Here is an 18,260-nt window from a genome sequence, read left to right as displayed (position 1 = left end):
AGTTTCAGGATCTGCCCTTTCCCAGCCATGAAACCACACCCAGGCTGCACCCTGAGCCCTGCCAAGGGGGACCCTTGCTCGCCAGGTGGGCTGAATTGCATGACTGTGTCAGGGGAGAGAAGGCCCTAGGAGGCCTTCAGGGAACTGCCTCAACATAGCCCCGCTCAGGAAAGGCACTCCTCTTTCTGTGACCGGATGCACAATGGAGTATCTGCTTGAGGCAAAGAAGCTCAGCTAGGCGATCCCTGGCTGAAGGCAAAGCAGAGAGTTTTTTGGTGGAGCGCTGGCACCATCTGCCGGCCGACAAGCATGGAAGGAGAATCCTCGCTCCAAATGAGTTCCTGAGGAGCTTTCCAAGCAGCAGGCAGGCTGCCTCCAGAAGCTTAGAGAGTCCTGCTTCGGACTATCCTCCGGCAACAGAGTGGGTGCCAAGGGCATGTGGGTTGGAGGGTGCTCGGAAGCTGCAGGGGAGGTTTTCAGCATCCAGTGCTCTCTGATGGAACACACAGCAGGCGCGAGCATCCATGAACTCCTGCAAGGCTTTGGAGTGGGAAAGCTGTGCTTAGCAGAGGGCTCCCTGCCAAATGCTGCAGGTCTATGTGGATGGCGAAGCTGCAGCTGTCTTGCAGTCTGCTTGTCCAGAGGTGCGTGTGCCCTGGTCCAGAGTGCTGTAGGAGGAGCTCCTAGCAACGGGAGAGCAAGCACCTTGTTTCCTTGGCATAGAATGGCCTGTGCACACAGAGGCCTGTCAGCAGTGAAGACAACGCAGGCAGCAAGAGGGGTGGCAGGCAGCTAAGTGGCGGCAGGCGTCCTGCTTGAAAGTGGGGTCATGACTGTTTTGTCCTCAGGCCCCAGTGTCCACGTGCACACACTGCCTCTGGACCTGCAGCTTCCGAGCAGTGCAAGAGAAACACAAGCAACACCCTGGGGCCTTCTCGAATGAACGGTGCTCCATCGAGGTCCTGCTGGCTGGCAGTGGCCTAGGCCAGCAAAGGCCCTAGGGAGGCCAGGCTGAGGCTGGGATGGTTCCTGACCTAGCAGTGCCCAGGGCAAGCCTGGGACTGGAGGCCAGGCTGCAGGCTCATTCCAGCTTGGGCCTGGTGCAGAGAGCCTTCAGCTAAGACTTCCATGGGGAATGGTATGCGTAGTGATTTTTGCCTGCAATCCTCGTTCCTAACTCTCGCCAAACAGCCTGTTAGCCCACACTTGCTAGACGTGTGTTCCTGAGGCAGTTGGACAATAGGGCAAGTGGAGGCTCACCCAGCATGGGACGCCTGCCTTGAACATTGCCCTGGGTGCAAAGAGGATTCCCTGCACCTCTGGCACTGGGGAGAGCATTTCTGCACACAGGAGACACTTGGCAAACACAGTTTCTCCCCTCGGAAAGTACTGTGAGAAAGAGTCGCCATCCCGGATGCATGGCACTCTCCCTTCGAAGCCCTCCATGCAGCAGGCTTTCATGGACTCGGCTGCAGGCTTTGGTAGCTGGAGACACTGCAGCTCCTCTGGAGGCTCAGGGGCAATTGGCACACCCCTCCAAGGAAATGAGGCTAGTGTGATGAGCTCTTTCCAAAGAATGGCAAGCAGCCTGCTCCTTTCAATGAGACACACGTGTGGGGAGAGATGCTTGGCAGCAGAGAAGAAGCAAGAGGGCAGCCAGGGAGGGATTTGCACACAGCTTGAAGTCCCCAGACCTCCTGATTCGAAACCAGGGAATGCCAGCTCTGCCTGTCAGGCCCCATTCTCTAGTGGGCACCCAGATTCAGGATCTGCCCTTTCCCAGCTATGAAACCACACCCAGGCTGCACCCTGAGCCCTGCCAAGTTGGAACTTTGCTCGCCAGGTGGGCTGAATGGCATGACTGTGTCAGGGGAAAGAAGGACCTAGGAGGCCTTCCGGGAACTGCCACGACATAGCAGTGCTCAGGAAAAGGCAGTCTCCTTTCTGTAGGCCGGATGCACACTGGAGTTTCCACTTGAGGCAAGGAAGCTCAGCTAGGTGATCCCTGGCTGAAGGCAAAGCAGAGAGTTTTTCAGTGGAGCGCTGGCCCCATCTGCTGGCCGACAAGCATGGGAGGAGAAACCTCGCTGCAAATGAGTTCCTGAAGTGCTTTCCAAGCAGGAGGCAGCATGGCTGCAATAGTTTAGAAAGTCCTGCTTAGGACTACCCTCTGGCAACAGGGTGGGTGCCAAGGGCATGTGGGTTGGAGGGTGCTCAGAAGTCGCAGGGGAGGCTTTGGGCACCCGGTGCTCTCTGATGGAAAACACTGCAGGCCCGAGCATCCATGAATTCCTGCAAGGCTTTGGAGTGGGAAAGCTGTGCTTAGCAGAAGGCTCCCTGCCAAGTGCTGCAGGCCTTTGTGGATGCTGAAGCAGCAGCTGCCTTGCAGGCTGCTGGTCCAGGGGCGTGTGTGCCCAGGTCCAGAGTGCTGTAGGAGGAGCTCCTAGCAAGGGGCGAGCAAGCACCTTGTTTCCTTGGCATAGACTGGCCTGTGCACCCTGAGGCCTGCAGACGTGCAGACAGCGCAGGCAGCAAGGGCTTGTGGCAGGCAGATAAGGGGCAGCAGGCGTCTCACTTGAAAGTGGGCTCATGACTCTCTTGTTCTCCGGCCCCTGTGGCCGTGTGCAAGCACAGCCTCTGGACCTGCAGCTTCTGAGCAGTGCAAGAGACACACAGGAAACACCCAGGTGCCTTCTCTAGTGAACGGTGTTCCATCAAGGTCCTGCTTGCTGGCAGGGGCCTAGGCCAGCACAGGTCCTAGGGAGGCCAGGCTGAGGCTGGGATGGGTCCCGACCTAGCAGTGCTCAGGGCAAGCCTGGGACTGGAGGCCAGGCTGCAGGCTCATTCCAGCTTGGGCCTGGTGCAGAAAGCCTTCAGCTAGGACTTCCATGGGGTATAGTCAGCACAGTGGTTTTTGCCTGAAATCCATGTTCCTCACTCGGAGCCCCCTGCCTTTCAGCACACACTCCCTAGAAGTGTGTTCCTGAGGCAGTTGGACAGTTGGGGAAGTGGAGGCTCTCCCAGCATGGGAGGTCTGCCTAGAACCTTGCTCTGGCTGCAAAGAGGATTCCCTGCACCTCTGGCGCTGGGGTGAGATTTTCTGCACACAGGAGACACTTGGCACACACAGTGTTTCCCCATGGAAAGCACTGTGAGGAAGAATCTCTGCCAGGGATGCATGGCACTCTCCCATCGAAGCCCTCCATGCAGCAAGCTGTCATGGACTCGAGTGCAGGCCTTGGTGGCTGAAGAGACTGCAGCTCCTCTGGAGGCTCTGGGGCAATTGGCACACCCCTCCAAGGAAATGAGGCTTGTGGGATGAGCACTTTGCAAAGAATTGCTAGCAGCCTGCTCCTTTTGATGAGACACATGTGTGGGGAGAGAGACTTGACAGCAGAGAAGAAGCAAGAGGGCAATGAGGGATTGGATTTGCATGCAGCTTGGAGGCTCCATATCTCCTGCTTCGCAAGCAGGGAGTGCCAGGTCTGCCCATCATGCTCCATTACCAGCTGGGCACCCAGTTTCAGGATCTGCCCTTTCCCAGCCATGAAACCACACCCAGGCTGCACCCTGAGCCCTGCCAAGGGGGACCCTTGCCCGCCAGGTGGGCTGAATTGCATAACTGTGTCAGGGGAGAGAAGGCCCTAGGAGGCCTTCAGGGAACTGCCTCAACATAGCCCCGCTCAGGAAAGGCACTCCTCTTTCTGTGACCGGATGCACAATGGAGTATCTGCTTGAGGCAAAGAAGCTCAGCTAGGCGATCCCTGGCTGAAGGCAAAGCAGAGAGATTTTCGGTGGAGCGCTGGCACCATCTGCCGGCCGACAAGCATGGAAGGAGAATCCTCACTCCAAATGAGTTCCTGAGGAGCTTTCCAAGCAGCAGGCAGGCTGCCTCCAGAAGCTTAGAGAGTCCTGCTTCGGACTATCCTCCGGCAACAGAGTGGGTGCCAAGGGCATGTGGGTTGGAGGGTGCTCAGAAGCTGCAGGGGAGGTTTTCAGCATCCAGTGCTCTCCGATGGAACACACTGCAGGCGCGAGCATCCATGAACTCCTGCAAGGCTTTGGAGTGGGAAAGCTGTGCTTAGCAGAGGGCTCCCTGCCAAATGCTGCAGGCCTATGTGGATGGCGAAGCTGCAGCTGTCTTGCAGTCTGCTTGTCCAGAGGTGCGTGTGCCCTGGTCCAGAGTGCTGTAGGAGGAGCTCCTAGCAACGGGAGAGCAAGCACCTTGTTTCCTTGGCATAGAATGGCCTGTGCACACAGAGGCCTGTCAGCAGTGAAGACAACGCAGGCAGCAAGAGGGGTGGCAGGCAGCTAAGTGGCGGCAGGCGTCCTGCTTGAAAGTGGGGTCATGACTGTTTTGTCCTCAGGCCCCAGTGTCCACGTGCACACACTGCCTCTGGACCTGCAGCTTCCGAGCAGTGCAAGAGAAACACAAGCAACACCCTGGGGCCTTCTTGAATGAACGGTGCTCCATCGAGGTCCTGCTGGCTGGCAGTGGCCTAGGCCAGCAAAGGCCCTAGGGAGGCCAGGCTGAGGCTGGGATGGTTCCTGACCTAGCAGTGCCCAGGGCAAGCCTGGGACTGGAGGCCAGGCTGCAGGCTCATTCCAGCTTGGGCCTGGTGCAGAGAGCCTTCAGCTAAGACTTCCATGGGGAATGGTATGCGTAGTGATTTTTGCCTGCAATCCTCGTTCCTAACTCTCGCCAAACAGCCTGTTAGCCCACACTTGCTAGACGTGTGTTCCTGAGGCAGTTGGACAATAGGGCAAGTGGAGGCTCACCCAGCATGGGACGCCTGCCTTGAACATTGCCCTGGGTGCAAAGAGGATTCCCTGCACCTCTGGCACTGGGGAGAGCATTTCTGCACACAGGAGACACTTGGCAAACACAGTTTCTCCCCTCGGAAAGTACTGTGAGAAAGAGTCGCCATCCCGGATGCATGGCACTCTCCCTTCGAAGCCCTCCATGCAGCAGGCTTTCATGGACTCGGCTGCAGGCTTTGGTAGCTGGAGACACTGCAGCTCCTCTGGAGGCTCAGGGGCAATTGGCACACCACTCCAAGGAAATGAGGCTAGTGTGATGAGCTCTTTCCAAAGAATGGCAAGCAGCCTGCTCCTTTCAATGAGACACACGTGTAGGGAGAGATGCTTGGCAGCAGAGAAGAAGCAAGAGGGCAGCCAGGGAGGGATTTGCACACAGCTTGAAGTCCCCAGACCTCCTGATTCGAAACCAGGGAATGCCAGCTCTGCCTGTCAGGCCCCATTCCCTAGTGGGCACCCAGATTCAGGATCTGCCCTTTCCCAGCTATGAAACCACACCCAGGCTGCACCCTGAGCCCTGCCAAGTTGGAACTTTGCTCGCCAGGTGGGCTGAATGGCATGACTGTGTCAGGGGAAAGAAGGACCTAGGAGGCCTTCCGGGAACTGCCACGACATAGCAGTGCTCAGGAAAAGGCAGTCTCCTTTCTGTAGGCCGGATGCACACTGGAGTTTCCACTTGAGGCAAGGAAGCTCAGCTAGGTGATCCCTGGCTGAAGGCAAAGCAGAGAGTTTTTCAGTGGAGCGCTGGCCCCATCTGCTGGCCGACAAGCATGGGAGGAGAAACCTCGCTGCAAATGAGTTCCTGAAGTGCTTTCCAAGCAGGAGGCAGCATGGCTGCAATAGTTTAGAAAGTCCTGCTTAGGACTACCCTCTGGCAACAGGGTGGGTGCCAAGGGCATGTGGGTTGGAGGGTGCTCAGAAGTCGCAGGGGAGGCTTTGGGCACCCGGTGCTCTCTGATGGAAAACACTGCAGGCCCGAGCATCCATGAATTCCTGCAAGGCTTTGGAGTGGGAAAGCTGTGCTTAGCAGAAGGCTCCCTGCCAAGTGCTGCAGGCCTTTGTGGATGCTGAAGCAGCAGCTGCCTTGCAGGCTGCTGGTCCAGGGGCGTGTGTGCCCAGGTCCAGAGTGCTGTAGGAGGAGCTCCTAGCAAGGGGCGAGCAAGCACCTTGTTTCCTTGGCATAGACTGGCCTGTGCACCCTGAGGCCTGCAGACGTGCAGACAGCGCAGGCAGCAAGGGCTTGTGGCAGGCAGATAAGGGGCAGCAGGCGTCTCACTTGAAAGTGGGCTCATGACTCTCTTGTTCTCCGGCCCCTGTGGCCGTGTGCAAGCACAGCCTCTGGACCTGCAGCTTCTGAGCAGTGCAAGAGACACACAGGAAACACCCAGGTGCCTTCTCTAGTGAACGGTGTTCCATCAAGGTCCTGCTTGCTGGCAGGGGCCTAGGCCAGCACAGGTCCTAGGGAGGCCAGGCTGAGGCTGGGATGGGTCCCGACCTAGCAGTGCTCAGGGCAAGCCTGGGACTGGAGGCCAGGCTGCAGGCTCATTCCAGCTTGGGCCTGGTGCAGAAAGCCTTCAGCTAGGACTTCCATGGGGTATAGTCAGCACAGTGGTTTTTGCCTGAAATCCATGTTCCTCACTCGGAGCCCCCTGCCTTTCAGCACACACTCCCTAGAAGTGTGTTCCTGAGGCAGTTGGACAGTTGGGGAAGTGGAGGCTCTCCCAGCATGGGAGGTCTGCCTAGAACCTTGCTCTGGCTGCAAAGAGGATTCCCTGCACCTCTGGCGCTGGGGTGAGATTTTCTGCACACAGGAGACACTTGGCACACACAGTGTTTCCCCATGGAAAGCACTGTGAGGAAGAATCTCTGCCAGGGATGCATGGCACTCTCCCATCGAAGCCCTCCATGCAGCAAGCTGTCATGGACTCGAGTGCAGGCCTTGGTGGCTGAAGAGACTGCAGCTCCTCTGGAGGCTCTGGGGCAATTGGCACACCCCTCCAAGGAAATGAGGCTTGTGGGATGAGCACTTTGCAAAGAATTGCAAGCAGCCTGCTCCTTTTGATGAGACACATGTGTGGGGAGAGAGACTTGACAGCAGAGAAGAAGCAAGAGGGCAATGAGGGATTGGATTTGCATGCAGCTTGGAGGCCCCATATCTCCTGCTTCGCAAGCATGGAGTGCCAGGTCTGCCCATCATGCTCCATTACCAGCTGGGCACCCAGTTTCAGGATCTGCCCTTTCCCAGCCATGAAACCACACCCAGGCTGCACCCTGAGCCCTGCCAAGGGGGACCCTTGCCCGCCAGGTGGGCTGAATTGCATAACTGTGTCAGGGGAGAGAAGGCCCTAGGAGGCCTTCAGGGAACTGCCTCAACATAGCCCCGCTCAGGAAAGGCACTCCTCTTTCTGTGACCGGATGCACAATGGAGTATCTGCTTGAGGCAAAGAAGCTCAGCTAGGCGATCCCTGGCTGAAGGCAAAGCAGAGAGTTTTTCGGTGGAGCGCTGGCACCATCTGCCGGCCGACAAGCATGGAAGGAGAATCCTCGCTCCAAATGAGTTCCTGAGGAGCTTTCCAAGCAGCAGGCAGGCTGCCTCCAGAAGCTTAGAGAGTCCTGCTTCGGACTATCCTCCGGCAACAGAGTGGGTGCCAAGGGCATGTGGGTTGGAGGGTGCTCGGAAGCTGCAGGGGAGGTTTTCAGCATCCAGTGCTCTCCGATGGAACACACTGCAGGCGCGAGCATCCATGAACTCCTGCAAGGCTTTGGAGTGGGAAAGCTGTGCTTAGCAGAGGGCTCCCTGCCAAATGCTGCAGGTCTATGTGGATGGCGAAGCTGCAGCTGTCTTGCAGTCTGCTTGTCCAGAGGTGCGTGTGCCCTGGTCCAGAGTGCTGTAGGAGGAGCTCCTAGCAACGGGAGAGCAAGCACCTTGTTTCCTTGGCATAGAATGGCCTGTGCACACAGAGGCCTGTCAGCAGTGAAGACAACGCAGGCAGCAAGAGGGGTGGCAGGCAGCTAAGTGGCGGCAGGCGTCCTGCTTGAAAGTGGGGTCATGACTGTTTTGTCCTCAGGCCCCAGTGTCCACGTGCACACACTGCCTCTGGACCTGCAGCTTCCGAGCAGTGCAAGAGAAACACAAGCAACACCCTGGGGCCTTCTTGAATGAACGGTGCTCCATCGAGGTCCTGCTGGCTGGCAGTGGCCTAGGCCAGCAAAGGCCCTAGGGAGGCCAGGCTGAGGCTGGGATGGTTCCTGACCTAGCAGTGCCCAGGGCAAGCCTGGGACTGGAGGCCAGGCTGCAGGCTCATTCCAGCTTGGGCCTGGTGCAGAGAGCCTTCAGCTAAGACTTCCATGGGGAATGGTATGCGTAGTGATTTTTGCCTGCAATCCTCGTTCCTAACTCTCGCCAAACAGCCTGTTAGCCCACACTTGCTAGACGTGTGTTCCTGAGGCAGTTGGACAATAGGGCAAGTGGAGGCTCACCCAGCATGGGACGCCTGCCTTGAACATTGCCCTGGGTGCAAAGAGGATTCCCTGCACCTCTGGCACTGGGGAGAGCATTTCTGCACACAGGAGACACTTGGCAAACACAGTTTCTCCCCTCGGAAAGTACTGTGAGAAAGAGTCGCCATCCCGGATGCATGGCACTCTCCCTTCGAAGCCCTCCATGCAGCAGGCTTTCATGCACTCGGCTGCAGGCTTTGGTAGCTGGAGACACTGCAGCTCCTCTGGAGGCTCAGGGGCAATTGGCACACCACTCCAAGGAAATGAGGCTAGTGTGATGAGCTCTTTCCAAAGAATGGCAAGCAGCCTGCTCCTTTCAATGAGACACACGTGTAGGGAGAGATGCTTGGCAGCAGAGAAGAAGCAAGAGGGCAGCCAGGGAGGGATTTGCACACAGCTTGAAGTCCCCAGACCTCCTGATTCGAAACCAGGGAATGCCAGCTCTGCCTGTCAGGCCCCATTCCCTAGTGGGCACCCAGATTCAGGATCTGCCCTTTCCCAGCTATGAAACCACACCCAGGCTGCACCCTGAGCCCTGCCAAGTTGGAACTTTGCTCGCCAGGTGGGCTGAATGGCATGACTGTGTCAGGGGAAAGAAGGACCTAGGAGGCCTTCCGGGAACTGCCACGACATAGCAGTGCTCAGGAAAAGGCAGTCTGCTTTCTGTAGGCCGGATGCACACTGGAGTTTCCACTTGAGGCAAGGAAGCTCAGCTAGGTGATCCCTGGCTGAAGGCAAAGCAGAGAGTTTTTCAGTGGAGCGCTGGCCCCATCTGCTGGCCGACAAGCATGGGAGGAGAAACCTCGCTGCAAATGAGTTCCTGAAGTGCTTTCCAAGCAGGAGGCAGCATGGCTGCAATAGTTTAGAAAGTCCTGCTTAGGACTACCCTCTGGCAACAGGGTGGGTGCCAAGGGCATGTGGGTTGGAGGGTGCTCAGAAGTCGCAGGGGAGGCTTTGGGCACCCGGTGCTCTCTGATGGAAAACACTGCAGGCCCGAGCATCCATGAATTCCTGCAAGGCTTTGGAGTGGGAAAGCTGTGCTTAGCAGAAGGCTCCCTGCCAAGTGCTGCAGGCCTTTGTGGATGCTGAAGCAGCAGCTGCCTTGCAGGCTGCTGGTCCAGGGGCGTGTGTGCCCAGGTCCAGAGTGCTGTAGGAGGAGCTCCTAGCAAGGGGCGAGCAAGCACCTTGTTTCCTTGGCATAGACTGGCCTGTGCACCCTGAGGCCTGCAGACGTGCAGACAGCGCAGGCAGCAAGGGCTTGTGGCAGGCAGATAAGGGGCAGCAGGCGTCTCACTTGAAAGTGGGCTCATGACTCTCTTGTTCTCCGGCCCCTGTGGCCGTGTGCAAGCACAGCCTCTGGACCTGCAGCTTCTGAGCAGTGCAAGAGACACACAGGAAACACCCAGGTGCCTTCTCTAGTGAACGGTGTTCCATCAAGGTCCTGCTTGCTGGCAGGGGCCTAGGCCAGCACAGGTCCTAGGGAGGCCAGGCTGAGGCTGGGATGGGTCCCGACCTAGCAGTGCTCAGGGCAAGCCTGGGACTGGAGGCCAGGCTGCAGGCTCATTCCAGCTTGGGCCTGGTGCAGAAAGCCTTCAGCTAGGACTTCCATGGGGTATAGTCAGCACAGTGGTTTTTGCCTGAAATCCATGTTCCTCACTCGGAGCCCCCTGCCTTTCAGCACACACTCCCTAGAAGTGTGTTCCTGAGGCAGTTGGACAGTTGGGGAAGTGGAGGCTCTCCCAGCATGGGAGGTCTGCCTAGAACCTTGCTCTGGCTGCAAAGAGGATTCCCTGCACCTCTGGCGCTGGGGTGAGATTTTCTGCACACAGGAGACACTTGGCACACACAGTGTTTCCCCATGGAAAGCACTGTGAGGAAGAATCTCTGCCAGGGATGCATGGCACTCTCCCATCGAAGCCCTCCATGCAGCAAGCTGTCATGGACTCGAGTGCAGGCCTTGGTGGCTGAAGAGACTGCAGCTCCTCTGGAGGCTCTGGGGCAATTGGCACACCCCTCCAAGGAAATGAGGCTTGTGGGATGAGCACTTTGCAAAGAATTGCAAGCAGCCTGCTCCTTTTGATGAGACACATGTGTGGGGAGAGAGACTTGACAGCAGAGAAGAAGCAAGAGGGCAATGAGGGATTGGATTTGCATGCAGCTTGGAGGCCCCATATCTCCTGCTTCGCAAGCAGGGAGTGCCAGGTCTGCCCATCATGCTCCATTACCAGCTGGGCACCCAGTTTCAGGATCTGCCCTTTCCCAGCCATGAAACCACACCCAGGCTGCACCCTGAGCCCTGCCAAGGGGGACCCTTGCCCGCCAGGTGGGCTGAATTGCATAACTGTGTCAGGGGAGAGAAGGCCCTAGGAGGCCTTCAGGGAACTGCCTCAACATAGCCCCGCTCAGGAAAGGCACTCCTCTTTCTGTGACCGGATGCACAATGGAGTATCTGCTTGAGGCAAAGAAGCTCAGCTAGGCGATCCCTGGCTGAAGGCAAAGCAGAGAGTTTTTCGGTGGAGCGCTGGCACCATCTGCCGGCCGACAAGCATGGAAGGAGAATCCTCGCTCCAAATGAGTTCCTGAGGAGCTTTCCAAGCAGCAGGCAGGCTGCCTCCAGAAGCTTAGAGAGTCCTGCTTCGGACTATCCTCCGGCAACAGAGTGGGTGCCAAGGGCATGTGGGTTGGAGGGTGCTCGGAAGCTGCAGGGGAGGTTTTCAGCATCCAGTGCTCTCCGATGGAACACACTGCAGGCGCGAGCATCCATGAACTCCTGCAAGGCTTTGGAGTGGGAAAGCTGTGCTTAGCAGAGGGCTCCCTGCCAAATGCTGCAGGTCTATGTGGATGGCGAAGCTGCAGCTGTCTTGCAGTCTGCTTGTCCAGAGGTGCGTGTGCCCTGGTCCAGAGTGCTGTAGGAGGAGCTCCTAGCAACGGGAGAGCAAGCACCTTGTTTCCTTGGCATAGAATGGCCTGTGCACACAGAGGCCTGTCAGCAGTGAAGACAACGCAGGCAGCAAGAGGGGTGGCAGGCAGCTAAGTGGCGGCAGGCGTCCTGCTTGAAAGTGGGGTCATGACTGTTTTGTCCTCAGGCCCCAGTGTCCACGTGCACACACTGCCTCTGGACCTGCAGCTTCCGAGCAGTGCAAGAGAAACACAAGCAACACCCTGGGGCCTTCTCGAATGAACGGTGCTCCATCGAGGTCCTGCTGGCTGGCAGTGGCCTAGGCCAGCAAAGGCCCTAGGGAGGCCAGGCTGAGGCTGGGATGGTTCCTGACCTAGCAGTGCCCAGGGCAAGCCTAGGACTGGAGGCCAGGCTGCAGGCTCATTCCAGCTTGGGCCTGGTGCAGAGAGCCTTCAGCTAAGACTTCCATGGGGAATGGTATGCGTAGTGATTTTTGCCTGCAATCCTCGTTCCTAACTCTCGCCAAACAGCCTGTTAGCCCACACTTGCTAGACGTGTGTTCCTGAGGCAGTTGGACAATAGGGCAAGTGGAGGCTCACCCAGCATGGGACGCCTGCCTTGAACATTGCCCTGGGTGCAAAGAGGATTCCCTGCACCTCTGGCACTGGGGAGAGCATTTCTGCACACAGGAGACACTTGGCAAACACAGTTTCTCCCCTCGGAAAGTACTGTGAGAAAGAGTCGCCATCCCGGATGCATGGCACTCTCCCTTCGAAGCCCTCCATGCAGCAGGCTTTCATGGACTCGGCTGCAGGCTTTGGTAGCTGGAGACACTGCAGCTCCTCTGGAGGCTCAGGGGCAATTGGCACACCCCTCCAAGGAAATGAGGCTAGTGTGATGAGCTCTTTCCAAAAAATGGCAAGCAGCCTGCTCCTTTCGATGAGACACACGTGTGGGGAGAGATTCTTGGCAGCAGAGAAGAAGCAAGAGGGCAGCCAGGGAGGGATTTGCACACAGCTTGAAGTCCCCAGACCTCCTGATTCGAAACCAGGGAATGCCAGCTCTGCCTGTCAGGCCCCATTCCCTAGTGGGCACCCAGATTCAGGATCTGCCCTTTCCCAGCTATGAAACCACACCCAGGCTGCACCCTGAGCCCTGCCAAGTTGGAACTTTGCTCGCCAGGTGGGCTGAATGGCATGACTGTGTCAGGGGAAAGAAGGACCTAGGAGGCCTTCCGGGAACTGCCACGACATAGCAGTGCTCAGGAAAAGGCAGTCTGCTTTCTGTAGGCCGGATGCACACTGGAGTTTCCACTTGAGGCAAGGAAGCTCAGCTAGGTGATCCCTGGCTGAAGGCAAAGCAGAGAGTTTTTCAGTGGAGCGCTGGCCCCATCTGCTGGCCAACAAGCATGGGAGGAGAAACCTCGCTGCAAATGAGTTCCTGAAGTGCTTTCCAAGCAGGAGGCAGCATGGCTGCAATAGTTTAGAAAGTCCTGCTTAGGACTACCCTCTGGCAACAGGGTGGGTGCCAAGGGCATGTGGGTTGGAGGGTGCTCAGAAGTCGCAGGGGAGGCTTTGGGCACCCGGTGCTCTCTGATGGAAAACACTGCAGGCCCGAGCATCCATGAATTCCTGCAAGGCTTTGGAGTGGGAAAGCTGTGCTTAGCAGAAGGCTCCCTGCCAAGTGCTGCAGGCCTTTGTGGATGCTGAAGCAGCAGCTGCCTTGCAGGCTGCTGGTCCAGGGGCGTGTGTGCCCAGGTCCAGAGTGCTGTAGGAGGAGCTCCTAGCAAGGGGCGAGCAAGCACCTTGTTTCCTTGGCATAGACTGGCCTGTGCACCCTGAGGCCTGCAGACGTGCAGACAGCGCAGGCAGCAAGGGCTTGTGGCAGGCAGATAAGGGGCAGCAGGCGTCTCACTTGAAAGTGGGCTCATGACTCTCTTGTTCTCCGGCCCCTGTGGCCGTGTGCAAGCACAGCCTCTGGACCTGCAGCTTCTGAGCAGTGCAAGAGACACACAGGAAACACCCAGGTGCCTTCTCTAGTGAACGGTGTTCCATCAAGGTCCTGCTTGCTGGCAGGGGCCTAGGCCAGCACAGGTCCTAGGGAGGCCAGGCTGAGGCTGGGATGGGTCCCGACCTAGCAGTGCTCAGGGCAAGCCTGGGACTGGAGGCCAGGCTGCAGGCTCATTCCAGCTTGGGCCTGGTGCAGAAAGCCTTCAGCTAGGACTTCCATGGGGTATAGTCAGCACAGTGGTTTTTGCCTGAAATCCATGTTCCTCACTCGGAGCCCCCTGCCTTTCAGCACACACTCCCTAGAAGTGTGTTCCTGAGGCAGTTGGACAGTTGGGGAAGTGGAGGCTCTCCCAGCATGGGAGGTCTGCCTAGAACCTTGCTCTGGCTGCAAAGAGGATTCCCTGCACCTCTGGCGCTGGGGTGAGATTTTCTGCACACAGGAGACACTTGGCACACACAGTGTTTCCCCATGGAAAGCACTGTGAGGAAGAATCTCTGCCAGGGATGCATGGCACTCTCCCATCGAAGCACTCCATGCAGCAAGCTGTCATGGACTCGAGTGCAGGCCTTGGTGGCTGAAGAGACTGCAGCTCCTCTGGAGGCTCTGGGGCAATTGGCACACCCCTCCAAGGAAATGAGGCTTGTGGGATGAGCACTTTGCAAAGAATTGCAAGCAGCCTGCTCCTTTTGATGAGACACATGTGTGGGGAGAGAGACTTGACAGCAGAGAAGAAGCAAGAGGGCAATGAGGGATTGGATTTGCATGCAGCTTGGAGGCCCCATATCTCCTGCTTCGCAAGCAGGGAGTGCCAGGTCTGCCCATCATGCTCCATTACCAGCTGGGCACCCAGTTTCAGGATCTGCCCTTTCCCAGCCATGAAACCACACCCAGGCTGCACCCTGAGCCCTGCCAAGGGGGACCCTTGCCCGCCAGGTGGGCTGAATTGCATAACTGTGTCAGGGGAGAGAAGGCCCTAGGAGGCCTTCAGGGAACTGCCTCAACATAGCCCCGCTCAGGAAAGGCACTCCTCTTTCTGTGACCGGATGCACAATGGAGTATCTGCTTGAGGCAAAGAAGCTCAGCTAGGCGATCCCTGGCTGAAGGCAAAGCAGAGAGTTTTTCGGTGGAGCGCTGGCACCATCTGCCGGCCGACAAGCATGGAAGGAGAATCCTCGCTCCAAATGAGTTCCTGAGGAGCTTTCCAAGCAGCAGGCAGGCTGCCTCCAGAAGCTTAGAGAGTCCTGCTTCGGACTATCCTCCGGCAACAGAGTGGGTGCCAAGGGCATGTGGGTTGGAGGGTGCTCGGAAGCTGCAGGGGAGGTTTTCAGCATCCAGTGCTCTCCGATGGAACACACTGCAGGCGCGAGCATCCATGAACTCCTGCAAGGCTTTGGAGTGGGAAAGCTGTGCTTAGCAGAGGGCTCCCTGCCAAATGCTGCAGGTCTATGTGGATGGCGAAGCTGCAGCTGTCTTGCAGTCTGCTTGTCCAGAGGTGCGTGTGCCCTGGTCCAGAGTGCTGTAGGAGGAGCTCCTAGCAACGGGAGAGCAAGCACCTTGTTTCCTTGGCATAGAATGGCCTGTGCACACAGAGGCCTGTCAGCAGTGAAGACAACGCAGGCAGCAAGAGGGGTGGCAGGCAGCTAAGTGGCGGCAGGCGTCCTGCTTGAAAGTGGGGTCATGACTGTTTTGTCCTCAGGCCCCAGTGTCCACGTGCACACACTGCCTCTGGACCTGCAGCTTCCGAGCAGTGCAAGAGAAACACAAGCAACACCCTGGGGCCTTCTCGAATGAACAGTGCTCCATCGAGGTCCTGCTGGCTGGCAGTGGCCTAGGCCAGCAAAGGCCCTAGGGAGGCCAGGCTGAGGCTGGGATGGTTCCTGACCTAGCAGTGCCCAGGGCAAGCCTAGGACTGGAGGCCAGGCTGCAGGCTCATTCCAGCTTGGGCCTGGTGCAGAGAGCCTTCAGCTAAGACTTCCATGGGGAATGGTATGCGTAGTGATTTTTGCCTGCAATCCTCGTTCCTAACTCTCGCCAAACAGCCTGTTAGCCCACACTTGCTAGACGTGTGTTCCTGAGGCAGTTGGACAATAGGGCAAGTGGAGGCTCACCCAGCATGGGACGCCTGCCTTGAACATTGCCCTGGGTGCAAAGAGGATTCCCTGCACCTCTGGCACTGGGGAGAGCATTTCTGCACACAGGAGACACTTGGCAAACACAGTTTCTCCCCTCGGAAAGTACTGTGAGAAAGAGTCGCCATCCCGGATGCATGGCACTCTCCCTTCGAAGCCCTCCATGCAGCAGGCTTTCATGGACTCGGCTGCAGGCTTTGGTAGCTGGAGACACTGCAGCTCCTCTGGAGGCTCAGGGGCAATTGGCACACCCCTCCAAGGAAATGAGGCTAGTGTGATGAGCTCTTTCCAAAGAATGGCAAGCAGCCTGCTCCTTTCAATGAGACACACGTGTGGGGAGAGATGCTTGGCAGCAGAGAAGAAGCAAGAGGGCAGCCAGGGAGGGATTTGCACACAGCTTGAAGTCCCCAGACCTCCTGATTCGAAACCAGGGAATGCCAGCTCTGCCTGTCAGGCCCCATTCCCTAGTGGGCACCCAGATTCAGGATCTGCCCTTTCCCAGCTATGAAACCACACCCAGGCTGCACCCTGAGCCCTGCCAAGTTGGAACTTTGCTCGCCAGGTGGGCTGAATGGCATGACTGTGTCAGGGGAAAGAAGGACCTAGGAGGCCTTCCGGGAACTGCCACGACATAGCAGTGCTCAGGAAAAGGCAGTCTCCTTTCTGTAGGCCGGATGCACACTGGAGTTTCCACTTGAGGCAAGGAAGCTCAGTTAGGTGATCCCTGGCTGAAGGCAAAGCAGAGAGTTTTTCAGTGGAGCGCTGGCCCCATCTGCTGGCCAACAAGCATGGGAGGAGAAACCTCGCTGCAAATGAGTTCCTGAAGTGCTTTCCAAGCAGGAGGCAGCATGGCTGCAATAGTTTAGAAAGTCCTGCTTAGGACTACCCTCTGGCAACAGGGTGGGTGCCAAGGGCATGTGGGTTGGAGGGTGCTCAGAAGTCGCAGGGGAGGCTTTGGGCACCCGGTGCTCTCTGATGGAAAACACTGCAGGCCCGAGCATCCATGAATTCCTGCAAGGCTTTGGAGTGGGAAAGCTGTGCTTAGCAGAAGGCTCCCTGCCAAGTGCTGCAGGCCTTTGTGGATGCTGAAGCAGCAGCTGCCTTGCAGGCTGCTGGTCCAGGGGCGTGTGTGCCCAGGTCCAGAGTGCTGTAGGAGGAGCTCCTAGCAAGGGGCGAGCAAGCACCTTGTTTCCTTGGCATAGACTGGCCTGTGCACCCTGAGGCCTGCAGACGTGCAGACAGCGCAGGCAGCAAGGGCTTGTGGCAGGCAGATAAGGGGCAGCAGGCGTCTCACTTGAAAGTGGGCTCATGACTCTCTTGTTCTCCGGCCCCTGTGGCCGTGTGCAAGCACAGCCTCTGGACCTGCAGCTTCTGAGCAGTGCAAGAGACACACAGGAAACACCCAGGTGCCTTCTCTAGTGAACGGTGTTCCATCAAGGTCCTGCTTGCTGGCAGGGGCCTAGGCCAGCACAGGTCCTAGGGAGGCCAGGCTGAGGCTGGGATGGGTCCCGACCTAGCAGTGCTCAGGGCAAGCCTGGGACTGGAGGCCAGGCTGCAGGCTCATTCCAGCTTGGGCCTGGTGCAGAAAGCCTTCAGCTAGGACTTCCATGGGGTATAGTCAGCACAGTGGTTTTTGCCTGAAATCCATGTTCCTCACTCGGAGCCCCCTGCCTTTCAGCACACACTCCCTAGAAATGTGTTCCTAAGGCAGTTGGACAGTTGGGGAAGTGGAGGCTCTCCCAGCATGGGAGGTCTGCCTAGAACCTTGCTCTGGCTGCAAAGAGGATTCCCTGCACCTCTGGCACTGGGGTGAGATTTTCTGCACACAGGAGACACTTGGCACACACAGTGTTTCCCCATGGAAAGCACTGTGAGGAAGAATCTCTGCCAGGGATGCATGGCACTCTCCCATCGAAGCCCTCCATGTAGCAAGCTGTCATGGACTCGAGTGCAGGCCTTGGTGGCTGGAGAGACTACAGCTCCTCTGGAGGCTCCGGGGCAATTGGCACACCCCTCCAAGGAAATGAGGCTTGTGGGATGAGCACTCTGCAAAGAATTGCAAGCAGCCTGCTCCTTTTGATGAGACACATGTGTGGGGAGAGAGACTTGACAGCAGAGAAGAAGCAAGAGGGCAATGAGGGATTGGATTTGCATGCAGCTTGGAGGCTCCATATCTCCTGCTTCGCAAGCATGGAGTGCCAGGTCTGCCCATCATGCTCCATTACCAGCTGGGCACCCAGTTTCAGGATCTGCCCTTTCCCAGCCATGAAACCACACCCAGGCTGCACCCTGAGCCCTGCCAAGGGGGACCATTGCCTGCCAGGTGGGCTGAATTGCATGACTGTGTCAGGGGAGAGAAGGCCCTAGGAGGCCTTCAGGGAACTGCCTCAACATAGCCCCGCTCAGGAAAGGCACTCCTCTTTCTGTGACCGGATGCACAATGGAGTATCTGCTTGAGGCAAAGAAGCTCAGCTAGGCGATCCCTGGCTGAAGGCAAAGCAGAGAGTTTTTCGGTGGAGCGCTGGCACCATCTGCCGGCCGACAAGCATGGAAGGAGAATCCTCACTCCAAATGAGTTCCTGAGGAGCTTTCCAAGCAGCAGGCAGGCTGCCTCCAGAAGCTTAGAGAGTCCTGCTTCGGACTACCCTCCGGCAACAGAGTGGGTGCCAAGGGCATGTGGGTTGGAGGGTGCTCGGAAGCTGCAGGGGAGGTTTTCAGCATCCAGTGCTCTCCGATGGAACACACTGCAGGCGCGAGCATCCATGAACTCCTGCAAGGCTTTGGAGTGGGAAAGCTGTGCTTAGCAGAGGGCTCCCTGCCAAATGCTGCAGGCCTATGTGGATGGCGAAGCTGCAGCTGTCTTGCAGTCTGCTTGTCCAGAGGTGCGTGTGCCCTGGTCCAGA

The sequence above is a fragment of the Hippopotamus amphibius genome, chromosome 2 (genome assembly GCF_030028045.1).
Source record: "Hippopotamus amphibius kiboko isolate mHipAmp2 chromosome 2, mHipAmp2.hap2, whole genome shotgun sequence".
Classification (NCBI taxonomy): Eukaryota; Metazoa; Chordata; class Mammalia; order Artiodactyla; family Hippopotamidae; genus Hippopotamus; species Hippopotamus amphibius.
The sequence above is the reverse complement of the archived record's forward strand: the minus strand, read 5'-3'. Positions refer to the sequence as shown.